The sequence below is a fragment of the Coenobita brevimanus genome, chromosome 30 (assembly GCF_032717465.1).
Source record: "Coenobita brevimanus isolate Jiangsu-jjx chromosome 30, ASM3271746v2, whole genome shotgun sequence".
NCBI classification, from domain to species: domain Eukaryota; kingdom Metazoa; phylum Arthropoda; class Malacostraca; order Decapoda; family Coenobitidae; genus Coenobita; species Coenobita brevimanus.
In genome coordinates, this window is record NC_136983.1 from 13,376,286 (window position 1) to 13,389,166 (window position 12,881).

Sequence of the window (12,881 nt, forward strand, 5' to 3'; positions counted from 1 at the left end):
GACAAGTATATAAACAGAACAATAGGCAGAGAGACAGACAGAAAAATACATCAAACAGAAAGGGACGCATCAGAGGGAGGACATAGGAGCATCTAGACCTCTATTCTCATCAGGTAAGGAAGCTCCCTGACACCTTTTCCATACCAGTTAATTTCTGCCCGTGGCTCGTGAGTATTGCCTTATGTGTAATGAGAACCTGTCAGTAATTTAAAGATATAAATAACATGCAGGCGAATAGTGGTGTGTAGCAAGGATAATAAACCATTAACCCGCAGCATCCCGTCGATGTTCTTTAACGTCCACACATTTTGTTACTGCCATCCTGTCGACGTACATAAACGCGAATTAATTGCAAGGTCCCTAATTTGCACAATTTTCAATTTTCGCGAGTGATTTTTGGTACATATACACGTGACACCTTCCTCTACAAGATGCCAGGCAGGAACAATGCCTTACCCAGCATGACCTCCTCCCCCCCCCTGCACGCTATTGTCTCAGCAATTCACCTGTTATCAGTGACTTGGCCAGTAAAGCCATGTCATGCCATGGTACGAAATTCAGGGCCAGAGTGATTCCCCAATCAATGACAATGTGGAGGACAAACTTTACATAGCATTAGAGGAAGAAACAGTCAGAAATGATGATCAAGTAATGTGGCAAAAAAAGGTCAGGTATGGTGATGAAATAGTGAGTGAAACAATGCTTATAATGCCTATATTACTGCTTGAAAACCAATATACTCTCGTACTACATATAAATTCGTATCAAATAAATAAATAAATACCGTTTATGAGTGGTGTGAAATAGTTATCCTCCCATAGAACTCGTTTTCTTTGCAGCCAACCTGTTAGAAAACCCAGTAAGGTAAGGAGGTACTCCTACTTGTATCAAGTATTTAAAACCTCAGGTGAGTGATTTCTCTATGAATTTTCGATGTTTCTCACCAAAAGCGGAGGTTTGAGCCAAACAAAAAAAATTCCCAAAAAGGGTCGGGATTGAGGGGAGTCAGTGGTGGAAAAGTGGTCGGGATGGGGCAGGTTAAGGAAGGAGTAAAATAAAGCCTGCTAAGTTGACAAAAATGCAGCCCCGCTAGGTGTCAAGAGTTTGTGTTTTTGTTTCCAACTGTAGCTACAACTTTAACAAGATTCTCCATCCACTACAATTATCCGCCAAGTTAAACCCTGAATTAACAAGAAGCGGTGCCAATGCACAGCAAACCCGTCCTCCGCAGTCATTTTATTGCTGACGTATAAACTCAACAGGATATCTATGTCAAAGATGTCACATACCATATTTGGAGTAAATCGGGTGAAAATGGACGATTTTATGCCCATTTGAGATTTTAGGCCCTACCCACCTGAAATTGACCCCCTACAGCTAACCGGGGGGTGAACCCCTTGATGTAATGAGGCATGTTATAGGAAGCAAATTTAAAAGATACACCTTTAGGTTTTGCTTCCATGTCGATATGACAAATTTTAAAGGAGTTATGGCGAAAAAACGACTCGTTTTTACACATTGGGGGCCTACAGCCTGGGCCTTGGCCCAGTTTGTCTCAAAATTTAATCAGGTGATCAGAAGGTCATGGCCCATCATCCCTGTAATTTTAGCAAAAATAAAACACCAGTAATTTTTGCGTAAAGTTGGACAAACCGAGTGAACTCTATACGTGTCCCCAAGCCCCTCCAGGATGGGTACGGGTATTTATTCTATGTACAATTAATTATGTATGGTCTGGTGGAGCCTACAGCCATTAACCATATGGAAGTGTTTAACCTTTAAGTGATTGAGACAACTATAGTACTGGAATCTGGCTAACGTCAGAGGGATTTTATTCATTTGAGTCTTAGGAGCCTGACAGTAATGTCTCGGACATAAATATCGAAACACGTTAAGATTTGTAACTATAATTCATTCATTAACTTGAGAGCAATTTACATATTTTTTATTGTTTATTTTCAGTTGCTCAGTGGCAGAATAGGACAGTGCTGTAGATCTGCATCGCTTCCATAGCACATCTCGGTAACTAGCATCATAATTCAGTGCTTATCTCTTCTTATACTTTAGCATTCAAGACAGATAGATGACTGTTCCATGCCTAGTTAAATTGAATATAGAGTAACGTGATCTTCGGAAAAAGAAACTATTAACAACTTGAGGTCCCCTGAAGGGGAACATCACACCAGCTGCGAGCCAATACATACATAGCGCGGCTCGGAATATGACCATGACCTTGACCTACTGTGCTTTCACCAATTTCGAACTCGTAGTAGATTTTCATCACTACTACATACCTGTAAAATTGTGTGATGATATCTTGAGCGGTTGCGAAGTTATTGTGGTAACAATCACACAGACCTTGACCTACTTGCACCAATTTCGAACTCGTAAGAGATTTTCATCCCTACTACACACCTGTTAAATTCTGTAAAGATATCTTGAGAGGTTGCAAAGTTATTGTGTTAACAGACACACAGATGCACAGACAGACAAACTGAAAACAATACTCGGAGATTTTCATGCCTACTACACACCTGTACAATTTTGTGATGATATCTTGAGTGGCTGTGATGTTATCGTGGTAACAGACAGGCAGACTTTGACCTACTTTCACTGATTTCGAACTCGTGATTGCTTTTTTTCCATACTACATGCCTGCAAAATTTTGTGATGATATCTTGAACCGTTGTGAAGTTAACGTGCTAACACACACACACACACACACACACACACACACACACACACACACAGAAAGACAAATTGAAAACAATGCCAGCTTCACTATCGTGGCTGGTAATAATTATGTAAGAAAGTAATAACGCCAGTTCCGGCCGAGCAGCAACCAGAGCATTTCCCCAGCTTGCTATGCCTACCACAGGGACCCAGACCTCTTCGAAGACCCCCAGCAATCCTTCCCCACCCACAGTCACCTCAGGGAAGGTAAAGTGGTACAACTTCAAGGTGGGTTATGGATTCATCAAGAGGGTGAACAACCAGCAGTACATATTTGTCCATCGCACAGCCATTAAAAACCCCAATTGGGAAGGTTGGAAAGTTCTTGGCAGAGGGGGAGAAATTGGAGTTTACTATCAGATGAGGGAGTAAGGGGCCAGAAGCTGACTCTGTCACCGGCCCTTCTGACAGCCAAGTGAAGGGATCTACCCATGCCCCAGATCATCACTAACATCCATGTTGATGCTCAACTAAAGAGGATAAACCATCCAATCCTGCATAATATTTGCATGCATACATTCTGCAATTGTACAAGAAAACTGGCAGCCCTCATCAGACTAATCCATCTGCTGCTCCACCACAACAAACTGCCCTCAATCTCCATCCCTGAGACCCTGTTCACATGAGGCGTTTTTAAATGCGGCATCTACTGCCAGGGAAACACAGCAGTTGTACACACAGAGCGTTTTAAACCGTAGTGTTTAATGCGTGTTAGGCTCCAAGGCTCCCTCTGTACGGGCGTTGGTGTCAACTCCATGTGGACTGGCTGCTGGGGTCGCCATGGCAACGTGCCATCGATCTTCTCATTGGCTATCGTCACAAGCCACACTAGCCAATGAGCCACAACGTAAACATCGAAACGTGAAGTTTCCCGCTGCATGTGTCCGTCCCCAAGGAAGTACATCTACCTCGCACCGCTGAACAAATGCGCGGTAGGGAGGGAAATGTCGGATCATGCGTTTGGACCAGCGGTTGAGAAAAATGCGCGGTAGTGTGTGTACAATCCAATTCACTACCATTATCTTTGCTAATGCGCATTTGAAAACACCTTGTGTGAACAGGGCCTGAGGCGGTCTGTGTTGTCATCCCTGCTCCACCACCTCCACAGGATGACCAGCCACTTCCTTGCCCTAACACCACTGAAGTCATCAAGATGGAAGAGCGTCCAGAGTCTCCTCCAGCATCACAGTCACCTGCTGATCTACCATCACAAAATAAGAAGAAGAAGAAACCAGTACTAACCACCACCTCTTCATCACCACCTACACCGGAACAGCGCCAAGAAGACACTGTCGATGTCATTCATCACATCTCCACCATGATACCACCTATAGACACCAGGACCAATGATTACATCTCTTCCATCACTGACCACGAACTGTAAGCCCTTCAAGACCATTACCTCTGCAATGACGAGCTTCATTCACTTGCAGACTCAGTCATCTGTCCCTATGGGAAGAATATGCTGACTCCCGACAACAAATGCTCCATCCAACAGGCACCAAGCTCCTTAGCATGTGAAGCAGCAATCCTCCAGCATATTACGGTCAGATTTCTCTCTCCCTTATATCCGGCATCCCTCCACTGACTGGGCTATTTATTTGGGTCCAGTCCCCTCAAAGAAGGGAAAAAAACAAAAAACAAACAAGAGTAATAATTATTCAACTAAAATGTGAAATTATGTTCTTTGCATCTGTACCAAAGATACTGACATTATTACCCCTCTTATGGTGGTTTACTGTATTCCAACTAACGCCATACGACTATCAGTGGAGAGTTACTCATAGGAGCCTGGGTGTTAATACCATACCAATACTGATAGTCTGTTACAACTGATCCTCTCACTGACACATATCTTTTATTACTGTGTTTTCACTACAACCTGATGATTTATTTCAGTGAGTCACTGTAGCCTGGGTGTTCATACTTGTACCATTACTGGTAATACTGGACGATTTATCTTGTTATCATCGGTATTCTCCAGTACTGTACAGTATTTTAGCCATACCAGACGGTTGTTTTCAACTAAATTCTTCGTAGGAGTCTGACGATAAACATGCTACTTTTATCAATACCGGTGATAATGGTATAATTAATTATTCCGTGGAGTGAGTCATAGGATCTGACAGTGTTATTCTAGGAAACTACTATATATGTGGATGGCTGAAGCATAGTCATTAACTGAAGTTGTGTTATTTCTTTAATCTTTCCAGGCCGTGAATATCATTTCAGTTTTTCTTGCTCCACAGGATTTAGTTAATTTCATAAGAACACCCTGGAAAGTCCGGGGTGTGAAATGTAAAGGGTATATCCATGCCCTTCAGTTTGATGTCTCTCCTAAACTGAATTCACTTGTCTGGTGGTAGCAGGAACAAATATGAAAGACGTCCTCGTTGAAATGGTTCCTTCATATGAACAGGACAGCAATAAAAATTAAAGGGGCATAGGAATGCTATATATTTGAAGTTTTAACGAGCGGATGTTTATTGCTTAGTCATGAAAGGCACGTTTTGGCGAGAGAAAGTTTAATCCCGGACCGATCTTGGATCAAGATAAAGTCGATCTTGACAGCTGACCCTGTTTTTCCAAGGCACAGTCCTGGTCCTGGATTGGAGTGAAAGTTGATCCCGGATCGATCTGAGGTATTCCACCTCGGGGAGGTGGATTGAGCTGGGAGATCCTGGATTGTGACGTCACACCAAAACAATTTTAGCATCAGCTCCTACATTGTTAGTGCCGTATTTATTTATTTATTTTTTTATAATATACTGATAAAATGCTACTGCCAGTTACTAAGTTATGAGGGGCTCAAGTGTGTCTGGTTTCATCAGCTATGGGACTGTACTGCTCAAAATGAGAGCAGAATTACTGCTGACCAAATTATTCCTGTCTGAACTTTCAGCCACCATCGTTTCGTTTACAATCAGGAAGGGCAGTGGGGTGTCACCATGGCAACAGGAGACTCCGATCGGAAACTGCTAGACTGTTTTGGTGTGACCCTTCTGGATCAGCAATTCTCCTCGATCTTAACCCGATCCCATTTGACCCTGCCTAATAAGGTCTCACGATTGAGACACTGCCTAAATGCTATGAACTGGTGCTGACCTTTTCCTCTGGCCAAATTTGCAGGCTCAGAAAGGGAATGTTGAGATTAATTTAAGGATATACAACCGAGAATTCCTTAACTCAGCGTAATGTGATGGCGGTTGAACAGCAGGTTACTTTCGTCTCACTGAAATTATATTAAGGGGAACAGAGATTTATCGGACTCCAAAACTGTAAGGCAAATGTCTTCCAATAAAGCGTCTAGCCATTATACAGAGTTTTTAAGAATATCCTGAACTCCTGATGGTATATCTACGAGCCTACATCTTATATTTTGGTGGCAACGAGGTCAAGAACAATCCTTCTCTTCAGTCTGTCTGACGTTAATACAGAAGCTGCCCATCATCTACTGTCAAGATTATCTGTCATTATATACAGAAACTGTCTACCATCTTCCGTGAAGCCTGTCAGCTGTCAATAACAGCAACTGTTTACCATCTACTGTGAAGTCTGTTTACTGTAAAATATACCGGTAGTAGCTGTCCGCCATTTGTCACTGAGCCTGTCTGTTACCAAGCCTGGCTGTTGCTAAGCCTGTCTGTCACCAAGCCTGTCTGTCTACAAGCATGTCTATCAACAGGACTGACTCTCATTACGACCACATTTCTGCTGACTGTCAAACTCCTTGTGACACGGTGACCTGCGCTTTATAACCCTTCCCCATCTCCTGCCTCAAGCCAGCTGTCAATGAGACAGCAAAATTATGATGCTCAGGGAGGCAAATCAACCATCACCACTTTCTCGCGTCACACCCAACATCTCACATCTTTAACACCACATGCTGTATAACTAGGTGTGTTAGAAACATTCAATAAAATGTTTATTCCATTATCTCCGGACCAAAAATCCTCCTACATTATTAGAGCAACATTTCTAAGAACAACGTCCCCAGACCATCTCTCATACTCCCTATTTTGTTTTACTATATTCATCCATATGAACACAGCATTTGTAAATATTATATATATATAAAGACCCTCCTTTGTTAATTGTAATCATACATACTCTTTATATTTGTGTAAGACAAAAATTCTCTTCACTTGTATTCCCTTGCTTTACTATTTTCTTTTTACATATGTTTTTTTCCCCTTTTCAAATTATTTCTTCATGACATTTCCTTGCTTCAAGATGTTTAACTTACAAGAAGAGGATACACATTCTTCCGGAGATAAAATATAATCGAGTCCCACACAGATTGAATACTCATACGCCAATCTTACTTCGTTTTAGAAACGGAAAGACTTGTCAGTGAGAAATCGTTCAATTAGCCGAGTCATAAATACATGTCTCTGATGCATCAACTAATTCTTCCAGTATCGATTTTTCATACCCTACCCCCATTACATCACACATTTCTCAATTACATTCTGATGGAAACTCACCTTCCTTATCCTCTCCTGCCACTCCCAGCACTTTTGTTACCACTGTTCCAAGAATAATTTCTTTTTGTGGATATCACAACTTGCTGCTTCTATCAATAGTTCCGACAGATAATAAGTTGGCGAAACTCCATTCTTTGTATATATGGATTCGATAATTCTCTGCCCTCTTCAATGCTTTCTTCAAAACCTAGTCCACTCTATATCTTGAATGATTATGTAAAAATTCAACTGTCGGACTTCCAGAAAATACCACAGCATGTCAAGGCTAGTTTGGCCTTGTCCAAAGAGATTATGTTAAATTGCCAGCGTAGTTCTGCCTCACCTGTCAATAAAAACGTTGGAGACTTTTTATTTGTTCGAGCACATACTCGTCCGTCTAAACTGGATGACAAATTTACGGACTCACACAGTATATCTCGTAACCGTAACAGATTTAGACTAAAGACTTGTCACCAGGGACCAAATGGGTTCACTCAGATGGTCGTAGTGGAACTCCCAGGTACTTCGAATGGGAGGAAAGTCAGGAAAACTCTGCATCTTCTTCCCCTTCTTCTTCTCCTTCTGACCTTACTACCCCTTCAACACCTTCTGCTCTACCTGTTATATGAGTACTGACAAAAGCTTCGCTCAGCAACTCGCCCCATTGTTTGTTCTGTCTGTTCCTTCACCTGTCAGGACAACTTAGATGATCTGAACATTAATCAGGATTCCTTTTACGAGTAAGATGTTTTGAGGAGTGACAGCCTTCCTGGTACTTGCTTTCCTTAGTTCATCACTGTCACTAGGTGATGAGGATAGAGATGGGATCCTCCGATCAGATGCATTGTAAAGCCCCGGGGGGAAATAATATTACTGGAGGAATTTCTCAGTAACACTTTCGACACATGGGCTGGAAGAAAGGGTAATGTTGATTGGACTCCAAGGTATCCGACCTATTACCATGAGACTTTGCAGTTTGGGGGATCAAGGAGAAGTTTACAAGACAAAGCCCAGAAGTCTTCAAAGAATAACAGCAGAATTTAACAACTTGAAAAATGATCATGAGTTGAGAAGAAGAATTTGCTATATTGTGTCTAAGAGGTGCGAATTCTGTTTAGGGGAAGAAGGAGATCATTTTCAACATTTTATCTAACTTGATTTTTAAGTTGCCTGATGCACACTTCTTTTAGGTGAAATATAATTGGTGTACACTTAATTTAGTTGAAATATAACTGTTAATAGAATAATAATATGGTAAGGCAACATTTGGCTCACCCTGTACATATATTTATACATGTGTGTGTGTGTGTGTGTGTGTGTGTGTGTGTGTGTGTGTGTGTGTGTGTGTGTGTGTGTGTGCGTGTGCGTGCGCGTGCGTGCGCGTGCGTGCGTGCGTGCGTGCGTGAGTGTATGCGTGCACCAGTGGCAGGATCCCACTGCTACCTGCTGCGTCCCCGGGTTGCGGTTAGGGGAAGGCCTTGCAGATAAACAACGTACAGTATTAGATGGTGCAGACCATGGGGCCCCCCATAGACATACAGGACTTCACTGAATATCCTGAATAAGGTGGCACAAAAATTACATTTCACCAGAAACTATGGGGCAGGGAGGTAAGATTATTTGCCACAATCCTCCAAGCCAAATAAGAATTCTATTGCAAATGATTTGCCAAGCGTTCTTGTTGGATCATCTTCTACTAAAAGTGTAGCTGCACTACTTTCTGTGCTTGCGAGCAATGTGCCACCGAAAGTGAGTAGACACTGTGTCGGCAATTTAGAGACCGTGACATTAAACAAACAAGAAATCCATGAAGATCTACACGTACTGTACAATGTAAGAAGTCTCACAGAAGATTACAAATTTGATAATTTAATGACTGAATTAGAAAACATTAATTGGGATAATGTAGGTCTGCGTGAGATCTACAAAAAAGAAAAATTATTAACTCAGCTGCAATGGAGCAATCACCTATTTCACTACAAAGGAAGGCAAAATGAAAGAGTTAGCGGTGTAGGATTTCTAATTAAGAGAAATCTTGGAGAGATCATAATAAATTCAGCAGTGTATCTGAGAAAGTAGCATGGATTATAATTAGTTTATGAAAAGAATGCCCCCAGAAAGTAATACAAGTATATGCACCGATTTCTCAAAATTCAGATGAATAAACAGAAACATTCTATGTCGACATCTCCCAGATTATGGAAGAAGAAAAGACTCATGGGAGACTTCAATCCAAAAGTTGGGAAATCGAAAACTGGAGAAGCATGTACGGGAAAATTTGGAGTGGAAGAAAGGAATGAAAGAGGAGAAATGGTGGTAAATTTTGTTGAAATGTATGACATGAGAAAAATGAACACATTCTTTCACAAAAGAGCAGGGAGAAAATGGACATAGAGAAGTCCAAATGGAGAAACAAAAAATGAAATATTCTTCATTATAGCAGATAAGAAAGAGACGATCATAAACGTCACAGTTATCAACAAGGTAAATATAGGAAGTGACCATAGAATGGTGGGTTGCATTGTCAGAGTCAGTATCAGATGTGACCGAAAGATGAGAATTAAATTAAGCCCAATAAAATGAAGCAAAAACAAAACAGTCTTTCAGTTAGAAACAATGAACAGAGTTCAGGCACGAAGCTATTCTGAGTGTGACGCTGATGAGTTGAATGGTAGACTAAAATAGTACCAAGAGAATCAGTGGAGCTAGCTGGGAAAGCTAATACAATCAAAGCCAAGAAAAGAAAAAAAAAAAGACATTCAAGATCATGAAAAAAAAAAGAAATGAAAGTAAACTCAACGAAAAAGGAAAGAGAGTGAGTGGAATTATATAAGCTTATCAACAAGAGACTGAGAGAAGAAAAAAAGAGAAACATGGATCAGATCAAAGAAACCATCAAAAAAAGGAGAGAATCTGAAACAGGTCCAAAGTAAAATGGCACTAGGAAAGCAACAAATTATATAACTGGAACACAAAAATGGTGAAGTCGTTTTTAAAATGCAGAGGTAGCGTGGTGAAGAGTTGAATTTAACAAAGATTTGTATGCATCAAAGATAATAGTACCAATAGCTAACTTTTCAGCTGACACAATGAAATGCCTGAGGTAACACCAGACGATGTAAACATTTCTCTTAAAAGTAGGAAATGAGGGAAGGCCCCAAGAGAAGATGGAATAGTATATATCTGATTTTCTGTCGGATGCAGGAGTAGAAGTACAAAGCAGGTTCGCCCACTTATTTACTCATTGTTTAAAGAAAAAAACAAAAAACAGAATGCCCCCCAAACATAGTTTGATGCAATAGTTATTTTACCTTACAAAAAAGGCGACTTAAAAACATTTTAGTAAGTATCGACTAATTAACTTATTATCAGTTATTTACAAACTCTTCACTAAAGTCCTTACGAACAGAATAGCATTAAACTTGAAAAAAAAACCATGCTCGTAAACAGGCATGATTCCGAAGCGAGTATTCGAGTACTGATTATCTACACGCAATGAATCAGCTAACTGAGAAATGTACAGGATATTATAAACCACTGAGCTTAGGTTTTGTTGATTATGAAAAGGCTTTCGACTCAGTGGAGCACATAGCAATTATAAATCCATTGCAAGAACAGGGAGTAATGAAAACATTGAAAAACGCTTGAAAACGTATATAAAGAGGAAACTATCTACCTATCTACCTATATACCTAAATTGCAAAGAAAAGGGGAAGTGCCACAGTTAAATTACATGAAGACTAGGAAAAAATTTACACTGAGAAGTGCGTGCGTCAGGGAGACACAGTTTCACCAAAATTATTTACAGCATGTCAAGAAACAATTTTCAGAAAGCAAGACTGGGAAAACAAAGGCGTAATCAGAGATGTAAAAAACCTAAACAACTTAAGATTTGAAGATGACATTATGCTATTCTCAGAAACAGCAGAGATATTGCAAGAAATGTTAAATGGCCTGAACAGAGAAAGTCTCATTGTAGGGCTAAAGATGAACTGTAGTAAAATTAAAGAAATGTTTTAACCACAATGCACCAAAGGCGTCATCAGAATAAGCGAAGAAGTTTTTGTTTCTTTTTCTTTAAAGAAGTCGAGGAGTACAATTACATGGGGCAATTACTAAAACTAACGAAAGCCCGTGATACCGAAATATAAACACGCATTAAGTCATCATGAAAAGTAGTTAGCCAATAATGTATGGAACGAAAAGTATATAACGAGTATTCAATCCCAGCTATGACGTAAGGATGTGAGACCGGGAAACTGACAATATCGATGGAAATTCAACTAATCCGTTCTCAAAGTGCAATGGAAAGGTCATGTTGGGAATATCTTTAAGAGACAGGAAATTATCAGCTTGTGTGAGATAGCAGACTAAAGTCAAAGACATTATAGAAGCTGTAAAAGAACAGAAATGAATTTGGCAGATCATGTAGCAAGAATGAGGGATAACCGATAGAGCAAGAGACTGGCTGGTTGGACTCCAAGAGACTGTAAGCGTAGCAGAAGAAGGCCAAACGGGAGGTGGGGAGATGAGATAGAGAAGAGTGCAGGCAAAACTTGGCAGAGATTTGCTCAGTCAAGGAGTTCATAGAGAAGGTTGGGGGAGGCCTTTGTTCACTGGTGGTCCCTCACTGGCTGATGATAATGATGGTATACATGCAAATTGACCACAGGAGAAAGGCAATAAAAGCAGTAAGTACTGTAAGTACTTTTGTATATTACATATTCTGACAGAGCAAATGTAAAGACATGAAAGTATGGGTCTTATAAGCAACAGCAGCAGGGAAAGACACGCAGAACAAAAGGGGACCTGATGACTTGACATACCAGGATCTCACCTTACCTCATTTCGCCTCGGCTGTTATACCATAACCATGGCGAGCCTATACAAAAAAATGTTAGTATGGGAGGTACTGCTTCCCAGTCAGTTCCGCAATAATTTATCACATCTAAAATGGTCATAGCTCATATTTACCTAATTGTCATACGTGACAAAAATTAAGCATGATCTACTTACATTTCCTTCATCGAAGCTCTTTGACCTTGCTAGTATCTTAAAACATCCCCAATCAGTTTGGCGATCATTGGATGCTTTTTGTTGGCATAAGCCACTATTCTGTTGGGCCGTCCTTACCACTGTACTGTGAGATCCTGGTTTCCAAGTTTTTACCAAAGTTTCGTATACAAAATATAACAGTTTTGCATGGAATTTTGTATACAACACCTGAATTACTTGATGGGCAATTTTTGATGAGGGTTTTCTTGATGTTCTCATACTTGAAAGCTACATGTAGATTAATATTTTTTTTTTTTTATGTAAACAATATCAAGAAAACTTTCAAGGAAAAGGAGAACAAAGGTTTTTGGCCTATCATATTTGCCTCCATGGAAGTGTTACTTTGCTGTATTATGACATTAAGTTACTATGCAGAGTAGATATTTAAGTCTCTTCCCTGTGCTCTGAATCATTCATAGTTCTCCATCTTGAAACTAAGGAGTCTGAAATCCATCTGTCTGAGAGTTATGAAAGGTTTTTTTCTTTTTTTTTTCTTAAGACTAATGGGCGTGTCAGCGGCATCCCTGGAGTCTCTATATAACTGTCCTGATATTCCCTCAAATAGAACAATACCAGCGAAAACACACACACACACACACACACACACCAAGAAAGTAACCTACTGTC